Source organism: Lonchura striata, chromosome 6, assembly GCF_050655825.1.
Source record: "Lonchura striata isolate lonStrDom1 chromosome 6, ASM5065582v1, whole genome shotgun sequence".
Taxonomy (NCBI): Eukaryota; Metazoa; Chordata; class Aves; order Passeriformes; family Estrildidae; genus Lonchura; species Lonchura striata.
This window is the reverse complement of record NC_140708.1, coordinates 21232633-21245956: the sequence shown is the minus strand read 5'-3', so window position 1 is coordinate 21245956 and position 13324 is coordinate 21232633. Positions and strand designations below refer to the sequence as shown.

Sequence of the window (13324 nt, the reverse complement as noted above, 5' to 3'; positions counted from 1 at the left end):
AAAGCACTTAAGAAACAGAGGACTCCAAATTTCTAGTTTTAAACTATCTACAATTACCAAGCAAGCTGTAGTTTTAAAAGTTAAGCAGCAAAACTTCACTTACAGGAAAGGAAAGTCTGCTTTCACTGCTTGGAAACGTTCCTGATTTTTTCAGTGGGAACATTCAGTAGTGGACGTTAATATTTAACTCTGTGTTTTTCCAGTATTACACCAATCTTTCTACAGGGATGCAGAGAAGTCAGTGGCATAGCTGAACTGTTATTATCCTTCAAAAGCAAGAAAAGTGACTACTACAGAAAAAAACAGCAGCAAAAAATCCAAGATGAAATTTTCTGAAAAGATACTTTCCATATCACACATCACAGAACATCTTTCTGAATCAGCAATTCACACAGACAGTAAGCAATGAAAAAGAAGTTAATAAAAATCATTAACTGTGATATTTAAAGCTGCTCAGAGAGCAACAGAATTGCTTCACTTGGTCACTTAGTCTTTCTAAAAGTGCAGTAAGTCAGTCTCAAGAAAATCTTAAAAAATTAGCTAGTGAATACCTGGTCTTATCTATGTAATTGCTGTTGCAGCTGCTGGGGCAAATGCAACAAGCTAAGTGGAAAATGCCCCAGATGTCCTACTGGAATTCCTACTGTCTAGTTCTCCCTAATTTTGTTACGAGACACTCCCTTCTGCCTGCCCACTTTTTCCCTGAATGTTTTCCAAGTCCATTTCCTTGTTTTTGGAGTTAGCTAGAAACAAGACTTTCAGATCAAATGCCAAAAGGAATCTGCCCATGCTCACAGTGAGCCATAAGCAAGAAACAACAGCATGCTCAGAGCTGGTAGCACCTGAGGTCCTCTGGTGAACACATGCCCCACATCCCCTCTTGTGCCAGAGCAAAGGGGCATAGGATACTTGCAGTCCTGTTCTTCAAACACACTGGACAGAAGAACACAGTTCTGACATATCCTATGGAAACTGGTGGTGAGTGACAGAGGAGTGACCATCATCTTTAAAAGAAAAGATAAGCTGTTTTGGAGCTTCAAAGGCTCTGGATGGAGAATGTCTTTAATGGTACACAAAGAGCAAATAGAAATTGGCGTGCATTTCCAGATACCCACCTCATTGTAATGAGATGCACAGGGAAAGCTGATACTCCTACAGAGAGTAAAAGCCTCATCATATCAGTGCCTTCTACCCCCACCATTCTATTCAGCATCTTCAAGTGGGAGGTATTCTGCAGCCTTTCACACTTGACCTCTTAATTAAAGCATGATAAAATTAACATCTCAGACGCAATAGATCTTTTACCCACCTACATCAGTAATTAAACTAATTCTCAAAGGAGCAAGAGCATTTGTTATGTGTAATGTAACTTTAGCTGGGGTATTCCAAAGAAGGAAAAAGAGCTGATGTAATAAATGCAGTCATTTATATTTTAATGGAGCTATTGTAAATGAAAGAAGAACACCTGTGACAGCTTGAGGCAGCCCCAGCCAAATGAAATCTTTTGTGTCATGCAGGGACAGCACATTGCATATGGCTTCCCCATCTCCAGCTCTTTTCTATTTTCTATTCAATATTGAATAATTTAGTGAAGCAGATAGGCATTATGCTTTTTCTGACTCTCAGGTGTACTATAATCTGCTTTCAAAACCAATGGAATTGTACCAGATATCGATATATATATACACACATGTATACATATATGAATTTCATATTCACTCTACATGAAAAGTAAGATAGGCCAAAGTAGGTCTAAGGTCTTTCTTATCGGCAACACACATTTTTGCATTTGTGAAAATCCATGCAGACCTTCAGACAAGACACCATCCCAATACAAAGAATTGAACAATCTTATGCAAAGAGTTTGTGCAATTAAAGATGGAAATGACACCACATGAGAGTGGCAGAAGTGAATATTCTTTTCATCCTGATGTATAAAAGACCAAGCAATAAGAAAAAAAGGTCCAAGAAGGTAACAAAAAATGTACATGGAACAAAGAGGATACAGAGGATGGAACATGGATATAGAGGACACTTGAAGAGCTACAACAACACAAGAACACAAACCCCATTCATTTAGGAAACAAGACTGACTGGCGACATCTCAGATGCATGTTTTAGGGCTTTGGTCTGTGCTTGAGCCCAAAAGAATGACAAACATTATTTCAGTTGTCAAATCAGGTCCTTGTTCAAAGGGTGTATTTACCCTGCTGAGGCATAACTGTTGAGAAACACGGCCTGGCACAGGTCTGTGCAGCGACTCGGTAACCTTGCTAAAGATTTGTCTTAATTTGTACACAGGCAATCCAGCCTCAGTCAGCTTCAGAGTCCTCTCTCCCAGGCATCTCCCCCAGACAGGTTTTAAATGCATAGTGTTCAGATTGTAAGCAGACAGCATGTGTGTGACATGCTGTCTCTCCCCAAAAGCCAGTCAAATTCACACCAGGTAAGATCAAAATTCCTTCAGACCTTCCCTGCTGTATTACAAAGTAGTCAAACAAACTACAAACAGTCTAAATACTCATCTTCAAGTTTAGTTGAGCCCATGACTCATTCATTCACAACTACTCAGTTAAGACTGATTGATTGCTTGTCAGAAAAAAACCAAACCAAACCAAGCCAAACCAAGCCAAAACATACCAATATATTATTTCAGAAAGAACCAGCAACTTGGTAATTTCTCTGATACAGAGGCCATTGCTTTAGCTGCTTGGAAGCTTATACCATTGCCTCTGCCTGGGGTTTATCAAATGAATGGCCACCTCTCCAGTCCCAAGGGAAGCATGCCCAATTCTGCCACTGGTAATAAACATCTGTTCACTGCAATCTCATCAAAGGCCAAGAAACAGGCTCAACAAATTTAGCGTTGCATATTCAAGAATTGCTCTATTGCTGCTCATCCAAATTTCAGTCACATGAACAAGTCATTCTGGTTGTTTTGCATTCTGCACCAAGTTACCAAAATATTGAATCCAAGCAAAACACCATGAAGAAAAAATCTATTTCAACTATATTTTTCTTGGCTTCCACTGCTCCCTATGATTAATCTTTAAAATATTGCTAAGGAAATGAGACAACTAAGTGGTCATTGTCTTAAGTACACACTGAACATCTTATAGCCCAGTGAGTTTATTCCAGTTCTACCATGCAAAGCATCAAATACTGAACACACAACAGCTAAAATAATCAGAGGCATTCAGTCGTGAATAAACAAGGCCAAAGCAGAACATGAATATAAAAAAAGATGATTTAAAACCTTTAATAAACAGATCCTTATCAGCCCATGGAAGGAAAAATTCACTGGGGAAGTTCCCATCATATCCCATCTGGAAAACTAAGAGAACATTTTCAAAAGTAATTAAGATAACTTATTATGATATTAACAGCATTAACTGGAGTATGTATAGGCTCAAAAGACTGAATTCTCAACAAGTACAGTTAGAATACCTTCTTCAGTCAATGGCTTTACACCAGTTTATAGTGTAGCACTGTAATAACAATACTAACATATAGTTTTAAGTCTCCTCTTTGTTTTTACTTGCCAACACAAGAATTTCAACTTTTAAATACGTCTCTTAGCTATAGATCCCACACCATCTTCATTATAGCACATCCAATACCCTCCCTCTAAATAGTATTGCTCTAAACTTACAGTAATGTAATTACACAAAATCACAGAATCAGCTAGGCTGGAAAAGACCTTTGAAATCATCAAGTCTAACCTATAACCTAACTAGACCATAGCACTGAGTGCTACATCCAGTCTTAAAACTTCAGGGATGGTAACTCCACCACCTGGGCAGTCAATTCTAATGCCCAATTACTCTTCCTGTGAATAAATTCTTCCTAGTGTCTAGCCTAACCCTGCCATGGCATAGCTTAAGGCTGTGCACTCTTGTCCTGTCACTGGTTGCCTGGGAGAAGAGACCAACCTCCACCTGCCTACAGCCTCCTTTGATGAAGTTACAGAGTGATGAGGTGTCCCCCAAGCCCCCCCTTCTCCAAGCTAAACAACCCCAGCTCCCTCAGCCATTCCTCACAGGATTTGTGTTCCAGATCCTTCACCAGCCTTGTTGCCTTTCTATGGACTCACTCCAGCATCACAACATCCTTCCCAAACTGAGGGGCCCAGAACTGGACACAGCACTCAAGGTGGGGCCTCACCAGTGCCAAGCAGGGGGGAAGACGCACTTCCTAGTCCTTCTGGCCACACTATTTCTGATACAGGCAGGGATGCCATTGGTCTTCCTGGCCATGGGCACACTGCTGGCCCATGTTCAGGTGGACCCTCAGGTCCCCTTCTGCTTGCCGCTGTCCAGCCACCGCCCCCAGCCTGTAGCGCTGCATGGGGTTGTTGTGGCCAAAGAACAGGACCTGGCATTTGCTCTTGTCAAACCTCGATTCATTGAGTTAGGTCCATCTATCCAGCCTGTCCAGGTCCCTCTGCAGAGTCCTCCTACCCTTCAGCATCTCAACACTCCCCCTGAAACTTGGTGCCATCTGCAAATTTGCTAATGGTAGACTCAATCCCCTCATCCAGCTTAGCTCCCATGCTCAGAGACTGCCCACAACTGGATGTGGCAGCACTCACCAACACTCTGGGCCCAGCCATCCAGCCAGCTCTTGATCCAGCAAAGGGTGCACCTGTCCAAGCCGTGGGCTGCAGCTTTTCCAGGAAATGGTGTCAAAGGCCTGGCTGAAGTCCAGGTAGACAACATCCACAGCCTTCCCCTCATCCACCAGGTGGATCACCTACCCATCAGGTCCATCAACTTAATTTTTAAGACTTATTAAGAATTAGATGTAGTATCATTATCACAACCTTAAGTGTTGTAATTTCTATAATTCCTTAAATTATGTCAGGTAAAACAATTTTCAGTACAAATGTCCTACAGTAGTACAGTCCACATGATCAAGACTTTACATTTGCAGATTTCACTCTTTACCCCATGCAATGGAAATGCACCAATGCTGAGAACCGACACCTTCTTTTGTCCACCTCAGTACAGAGTAAATGATTTGTCACTTAAACACATCCTATGAATTATATGCCAGAATAATTTAGTCCTTATAATCACAACACTGAGAAATTTTATATTCATATAAGCAAGAAATCTGTGAAGAAAAAACTACATTAATACAGTAATGTAAAGAAATAAGTCAAAATTTTTTTCACTGTAAGAGAATTTTTGGAAGTTTCAGATATGAAATGACATATGAAACTTATTTCCAAATCTTTTAACATAAAACAGTAGCCACTGATTAGAAGAAAATTTAGCAAATAAAAGAACTTCAGTGGTCTGATTAAGACAAGACAGATAAAGGTTCATATTAAGCCAGAGCATTACTTGCTCTCCATTTATTTACATGTAGGAAACCACTGCAGCTTCACAGAAGGAGGGTATCATGGCATGAAGAGAAAAATTCATCTCTCCATTGTGTCTGGAATGACTAGTTTCCAGCAGATGCTTCTAAAGTCATGACTTCTGTTAGAAGCACCCCCCAAAAAAAAAATGTTAGAAATGAAAGGGAGAGTACTGCTCCAAAAGTACATTGGCAAAAATGTTGCTGTCTCCATCCAGAGACACTGGAGTGCATTAGCTTTGAGGTCATTAAATTTCTGCTCTGTTGGAGAAGGAACAGGGCAGGAGACAGTAAATCATTCACTTCAGAAACTCTCCCAGAAAAATCTCTCAGGACCAAAACGACTGAAGCTATGTATTATCACTGTATGGAATGCAACCCCTCTGAAAATATGGTCTGAAGGAAAAATATCCTGAGCTGGACCACAGAGAACATTTGAAAACTAATCACTCCGTATAAGGCATGGCTTAAGACTTGAAAAAATTCTCTAGACAAGTCTGCTTAGGATTTCATACCATCCTCCACTGAAACAAACCTCCACAACTTACATCCTACCTGGCAGCAACTCTCTTAAGCTGGCTGCTCTGGTTCTGTCAGCCTGTAGTCCACATAGCCCATTTCCAGAGAGCCCTGACAACCCACCTAGGTCACCAACAACTAGCTCTTCCCCTCATCTCCCCATTCTCTCTTCTGTAAGGAAGCCAAAGGACAGGGCTCTCTTAGGTGACAACTGCAAACTGTTACCCTCTATCACAGAGACCATTACAGCTCACGTTTGTTGTCCCATACATGAACCCAGCTATCAGGAGAACAGCACAGTAGGAACACACACTGTGCTCAGGCTGCTGGAGGGGGCTGGAAGTCCCACACCAGGAACACACTACAGAATGAAGATTATTTTGCTAGTCTTTGAGCACCACAGAATCATAGACTTTTGGTGGTGTTGGATTTGAAGGACGGATGGACTGAACTTTATTCAGTTGTTTTACAAGAATGTAAACTAAGCCAGATCAAGGGTACTGTGATAAATTCAACCCTGTTATGGAAAGGACAAATTACATCCCCCACACAGGGAAAGGGTTTTCAGAAGGGGCTACAACTCCATCGGTACAATGTGCTTGTATATTACATTTCTGAAGGTCAAAGAAGAAGGAGTTGTAAGTACATGTCCCCTTCCCTGATTACTTTACTAGCACAGCTATGGACAGCAGTGTAGCCACTGACAGCTCAAAAAAACTTGGTAATCCATGCTGAGAAGTAAAATGAAAGCTCAAGACATGAGTCCATTCAGAGTGCCTGGTACTCGACCTGCTGTCTGACTTGGACAGGTCATAGGGGGGAGTCAGAGGAACAAACATAGTTTGTTTCTCTTCTGGCTACTTTTCTGAATATCCTTCATCTTTTCTTAAATAAAAGAGGGAGGGGACATAAATTAAGTTTCTTGCCACACATCATCCTCGGAAGGACACACTGATGACATTACACTTGCACATGATTCTATGTTAATATTGTAATTAGATCCCAGCTAATCAGCATGTCAAGACAGCCAAAATTGTCACCTTTCCTATCAGAGACAACAGCTTAGGGACATTAAAGTGCAATTTATAGTTTCCTTGTTATTTCTGTCCTTCCAATTTACAGTTTCCTTCAATTTCTGAGGCTGCCAGAAACTGAAAATTATGGTTGCAAAATAGGAGTATTTTTCATTCAAATCTTAGGGCATTAATTACAAAGATATTATTATATACTGCATTTCACAGTTCCTTCCCAGCAACCTTGCTAGGCCCTTTTAATAATGCACAAGCATCATTTTATTCCCATGAAATGGAGAAAACCATGTTCAGCACAACTACAGATGTCACTGTGAGGCGTTCCTGCACAAATATAACAGGGATCAACCTCTACACATATCCAGTGGCAGAAAATGGCCCTGATTGCATGTTCAGTGTTATCAGAAAGGATAAAAAAATTTCATGAGGACAAGGGCAATGGTGCCCCAATCAAGGACTTGTCATCACTTCCCATCAGAAGTTCATGAGTACAAAGTCTGTTTTCATTTTAGAGACACAGGCAAAATAGTACCAGACTCAGCAAGTGAGAAATAAAACAAAAATTAAGGGAGAAAAGGAGCAAAAAAAATCTCCCAATTTGAAATAGGAGGGCTGCCATATAGTCACACTTCTAGAGTGAGAAAAAAAAGCCTGCTAGTCTCCTTTAGGAGCTAAGTATAGAAGCTCAAGAGAATGGAGAGTGTTGCTTTTTTTTCCCCCAAGCTTTGTTTTTCATCCAGATTACAGTCCATTAAGATAGAAGAAGGAGCTAAAGAACAGAGGAGCAGAAAGAAGTACATTTTCTCCTCTACAGCCTAATAACTCCTGCCTGGTTTCCATCTTCTGTAACTACTGAGTATCATTACATATTCCCTCAGGAAGTTAGGACAGCTCTAATTAGTCCGTGATAATGAAAGATACCTTTAACTGCTATATCCTTTCTATCACATCCTGGAGGCCATAGGAAGTTTTAACAAACTAAAGCATGGAGGGATTTGACCCAGACCAGCATGCCTGCATTCCTATTAACCCTAGTGCCCATAGCCACCAGATGGGACTAGCAAAAAATCCCAGCACGGTGACAGTGAGAGGACACTAGACACCAATTAAAATACCAATAGCTGTCTATCATCACTGTAAACACTGGAGCACCTTAGGGAAGGGAAATGCTACTGTAGATTAGGCCAGTCACTACAATGGATGTTTCCTGGTTTTGCTATGCTATGTTAAAGCTAAATAAGAAACACAACAATAAAAAAGAGGTTAAGCTTACAATTTTTTAGTTCAGAAGAAAATAAAAGCTTTTCCTACTGCGCCCACATGCTCCATTTTATGACTGAACCAAAGTATATAACAAGTTCTTTATTTTTATAGATGAAAGAACACAGGAAGAGAGCTTCTAATTTAGTTACAGTTCATACCACCTCCCAAACCCTTATCATCACACCCACATGGACACCTGGAGCCAGCCTTCAAATGTAAAGAAGGTGATTCCACTTTACAACATGATCTATTCAATTATAGCTGAAGAGACCATGAAATAAACAGAGACTCCTAGCAGCAAGATGGTGGAAGGTACAATGCCAGAGGCAGTACTTGTCACAAAGGTAAGCTGGGGGACCCTGTGGTGAAGAGCAGAGCTCTTCCTTGGAAGGAAGCTTTCCGAATAACTCACACAAATCATTAAATTATATGGGACACTGAAAAATGCAGTGCAAGATTGATTCTAAAGAACAGCCATGTTTCAACTCATAATTTTTTCTGTCTTGTGGCTCAGCATACACTGTAACATATATGCTAATGTATATTGCAAATTGAACCACTGTAACAAGATGAGGAAATACTTCCAAATCAAGTTTTTTTCAGGGGGTTTGAGGTTGAGTCTTACTGCTGAACTGATACAACATATTCCTTTAAGAACGTCTCTGCTGTGGATGGTGGATAGCTAACATGTAAACTTAGATCCAGGGTGCAGATGTCAAATAAAGTGAGAATAAATTAATTTTAAGAGGTCTTAAAAACTGACATTCAGTAGCAGCCATTGCTGCAGTTTGAGAGCACAAGAAACCACTCAGTAGTGTCATAAGGAAGAATTACACAGCACTGTTTTAGGCTCAGTGAAAATTACTTTCCACTTCTCAAGCTTACTCTTCATTACATGATGCTTAAATGAGGCAGATAAAAAAAGATACTTTCATTTAACCACTGATAAAATGTTCCTACACTACAACATTTGTTGGAAATGTGAGCTTTTTGGGGCAAGAACTAAATTTACTTTTGTTTAGAGCGTGAAAAAATGGAGGCTGTGTTCCTGTGTCCTACCAGCACTACTGTAATACAAATACTGTAATAAAATAATGATCTCCTTCCTTTCTAACTAACCACATCCATCAAATGCAGCTATATGGAAATAGGAGATACAACATCCTTTCATCCTCATCACCCTTTGCAGACACCCAGGCTGCAGTAAAAGACAGTTTATCATTTCACTTTTAGCAGTCATAGAACAGTTAAGTTAAAAGACCTGGGGAAAACAAGTCTTGAGGAAGTCTGTAAGCTACTGAGAAAATTAGCATCTTTGACTTTGTCTCTACAGAGAAGATATCATGGACTTTAAGATAACAAATAAAGTTGAATACCATTTCCTGACTCTGGATCTTGTTCTTGGCACTACTTAAAGAATAATATCCACAGACTTTCACAACAATAGGGCTTTTTTTATTGGTAGTGGTGTTCTTTTTAGAAGCTGTTTTTTCCATGATACACACATTTCCCACAGCTCACACTGAGGTATCTGATCAGGTTTTAGACTCTTATCTTGCAGTCCCTGTCTCTTGTTAGTGAGTTAATCTCTGGAAATAGTGCTACAAAAAGTGCTGAAAAGAGAAAGACGTTGCAAAGTATCTTGTGTGAAAAGCTATTTTGTTTTAAGTGTTTTAACTCTAAAGGGCTTTTCATTCTGATTCCCCAAAAATCATTTTAGTTCATGTTAATGAAAAAAAATGTTCAAGGAAGGTTATTATAAATGAATTGCTAGTGCCGGTGAATCATTTGAGCTCTGAATAGGAAAACATAATGCCTGTCAAACAAATAAACATAATATTTAGAATACTCAAAGCATGATATCAAATAGACAGATTGCAACACTGCACGTATCACCTAACCTAGCAGAGACACACAGGAGTTATTCTGTTCTCAAGCTGCAATGTCATTTACCAAAATACTTTCTTTGTCTGAGCATCAAATATCTTATTTGTGAGGACTTTGGACTAATTCAAGATCCCTACCAACAAGCAACCTGATGCCTGGTACAGTGAACTGGACTAGTTACACCACAGCACGACCTTTTGTTCATACAGAACAGAAACCATCTTGAAGGACACATTCATCTGAGGGCTTAGGCATTAAAGATACACTTCCATATTTCTAATGGTTTGTTTACCCTTCATCCACCTGTACTTGCATCAGATACTACACAATCTTAATTTCTGCTCATATTTGTTTCTAAGCCTTTAATACTTTGTTCATCTCCTGCCTCCACATGACTAGGCAGTAATAAAAGCTGGAATCTATTGTAGCCCCTAAAAACAGTGTCTTAAAGACTTAAAGCCTAGGAATCAGTCATCACAACCATTTCCGTTATATTTGCTTCTTCCCCATTTAGCATGCTTAATAATCTACCACCACTTTGCCAAATAACAGTCACAATAAAAACCCGGTAAACATGGAGCTTCCACATCTAACCATTTCAAAGGCTATTAAACTAGAATAAACAGCATAATTTCTAGAAGTCGGCTTACAATAAACATTCAGACTTTCAATTTTTAGTGTGAGAATGAGTGTGAAACTTTTCTTGTACAATATATTTTCCTACATAAGAAAAGTCTCTGCATAAACAAAGATTAAATATTCATTAACTAAATGTACTTGGCATGCAAGTGAGCAGAGAAAAAATCCTTCCTATTGTAGCAAAAAAGGAGGCAGACATATTCAAGAACCTGGAAAGAAAAATTTTAAAGGGGATATTAATGGACTTCCATTTAATAGCTTACTACAGAGCTTCAGCATTTTCAAATGACAGCAGCATGCCATCACAACTATGAATACAGTAATATTTTCCCAGCTGTATTTACAGCCTTTGCTAACCACTGCTCAAAAACAGGTGTTTTGTGCTCTCCATGTGGTACATTCTCAGAAGAGTGTTATTGACTTTTCTACTCAGGATCTTCAGAGAAGTCCAAGGTATTTGGGAACCTAACTGTTATTAAGAATCTCATGCCTTTCAGCACCTGTGAAATTCCCAGTAAAATAAACAAGTGAATTTGTCTTGACATTTCAAATTTAGCTTCTGAGACAAAATGGCTCTTTGGAATCTGGGGCTTAAATTTTATGACATGGTGTTCTTCTCTCAACACCAATGTGCCTAACCAAAAACAATTTTTTGTGTTTTGCTACTGATTATCCTCCTTTGTTCTAAGAAAAGAATATGTTAGGAATATCATTCCCAGACAAAACACTTTAACTTAGAAATACAAACTTCTGCTGCTTCAGATTAAAAGACTTTGTCCATCAGCTCTAAGAATACAACAAATACCAAAAGTTCTACCATGTGGTCCTGCCCTGGGGTATATACAGCCACCCTTTATTACTGAGGGCTACTCTATCATTGTTGTATGTTAATAAAGGTTTCTCTGACTTCTCTTGGCTTCTCTACCTTTACCACTTTTAATGACAAGTGTTCTTCAGCATCCAGTAAATTCCAGATGTATTTGACAACATAATAATTTCCAAGGGTTGCAGAGAAAACCAAATATTTGACATTTAGAAGTAAATATAGAAAAATTTCTCTCAGCATTGTTTCTGAGAAATCGCTTTGCATTAATCCTCAAAGAAGTCACAAGAGAGAATGGAAAAATGACCACTGTGTGATGCTAGAAGATGTAACACCCAGAGAAACCACCCAAAACATTCTCTTAGGAACTCACTTCTCACTTTAAACAACCTTAATGGATGGTCAACACATGAATCAGAGACAGATCAGTCTTTCTGAAACTTGTCAGCAGCCTTGAGATAAATGGCATTGGCTCAGACTGCCCCTTATAATGTGCCCAACTGTGGTGTTGTGACTATTGTGCATTTTAGTTCAAGATCACAATAAGCACTTTAGACTACCCAAAATTCAAGAAAAGCCTGGCTCCTTACACCACTAGTGGAGGAGAGTAAACATAATGTCTATATTGTATACCCATGACTGGTATTTGAACAGAGCCCAAAGTGATATCCCAACAGGTCGCAAGATTCTCAACCCACATAATCTGAACAGATTTTTAGTTCTGATATAAGTGGGCATGACACCACAGTCAAGGACAGATGAATTTAAAAGTTAGCTGAATTTAGCCATATGCTTGAAAACAAACTTCTCCCTTGAGGAAGAACCTTCTCAATTGACTCTTAAGAACTTAGTGCCAGTTCTCAGAGATATATAAAATCAATAATCATCATATACCTAAATGTCTCCAAAGATCTAAATATCAAAATGTCTAAAAATCACACTGCTGCACAGCTGAATTTCTGAAGACCTATTGAGGATTTACAGGACTCAATTCTGCAGCTTCTGAAGTTTTTGCATGTTTTCTCATTTCTCTGCTAGGAGAAAGATGAAGCTAAGTATTAAGTTTAAAGAGTATTTTTTTAAATTTTCAAGAAACTTCATTGGAAACAAACAAAAGTTCCTGAAGGACTGTCTACTGAGCATGTGCCCAAAACACCAACTTGAAAGAACTCCAAGCTAAATGAAAGTAATCCAAGGAATGGCAGTGTTTTGAGGAGATTCTAAAGTTCAAGCTGATGAGATATCAATCATGGATTTCTCTTACAGTTGCTAATGTCTGTTGTAAGTCTTTATTCATATCGATAGAAGTGTGACATGGCTCCAGACTAAGCCCAGATGGTACTGGAAGAGGCACAGGCTATGTATGTATCCTATCAGCCTCACATCCCCTGCAGCCCAGCATTGAAACATGGGCTCACAAACTGGTGACTCACAGCACTTTGAAAAACAAACACCAATAACACATTCAAAGTCTTTCACCTCATCTTCAGTAATTCGAATTGAATTACTGTTTTCAAAGTTTGCCAAAAACTGGTGTGCTTTGGATATTGTTTTGCCAAAGCCTTGAGGGATGCTTCCAGGCTAGTTCCCAGTACCCAACAGGCAGCTAAACAATGGTGTTTAGGTACCTGGAGATACGTGAAGGCTCCTAATGAGATCTACAGTGTGAATTAGGATTCTAATTTACTTAGGTAATTCTGAAATCCCATTTAGAGTCTAATGGCTCTTAAGCAAATAAATACCTTGAAAATCTGACTCCAGATCACTTAAAGTATAAAGATTATAACAACAGATGTCA

At 39.3% G+C, this 13324-nt stretch overlaps 1 protein-coding gene across 15 annotated transcripts in view; it reads right to left on the bottom strand.

Annotated features, from left to right (window-relative positions):
• SORBS1 (sorbin and SH3 domain containing 1) overlaps positions 1–13324 on the bottom strand; it is a 208571-nt gene that overhangs the window by 126445 nt on the left and 68802 nt on the right. The window contains exon 1 of one of the 15 annotated variants that reach the window (XM_085583539.1): positions 104–3204. The exons of the other annotated variants lie outside the window; for them this stretch is intronic. The gene's annotated coding sequence lies outside the window, so the exon portion shown is untranslated. Of the gene's footprint in view, positions 1–103; positions 3205–13324 lie in introns of those variants that run through there. 15 annotated transcript variants of the gene reach the window in all.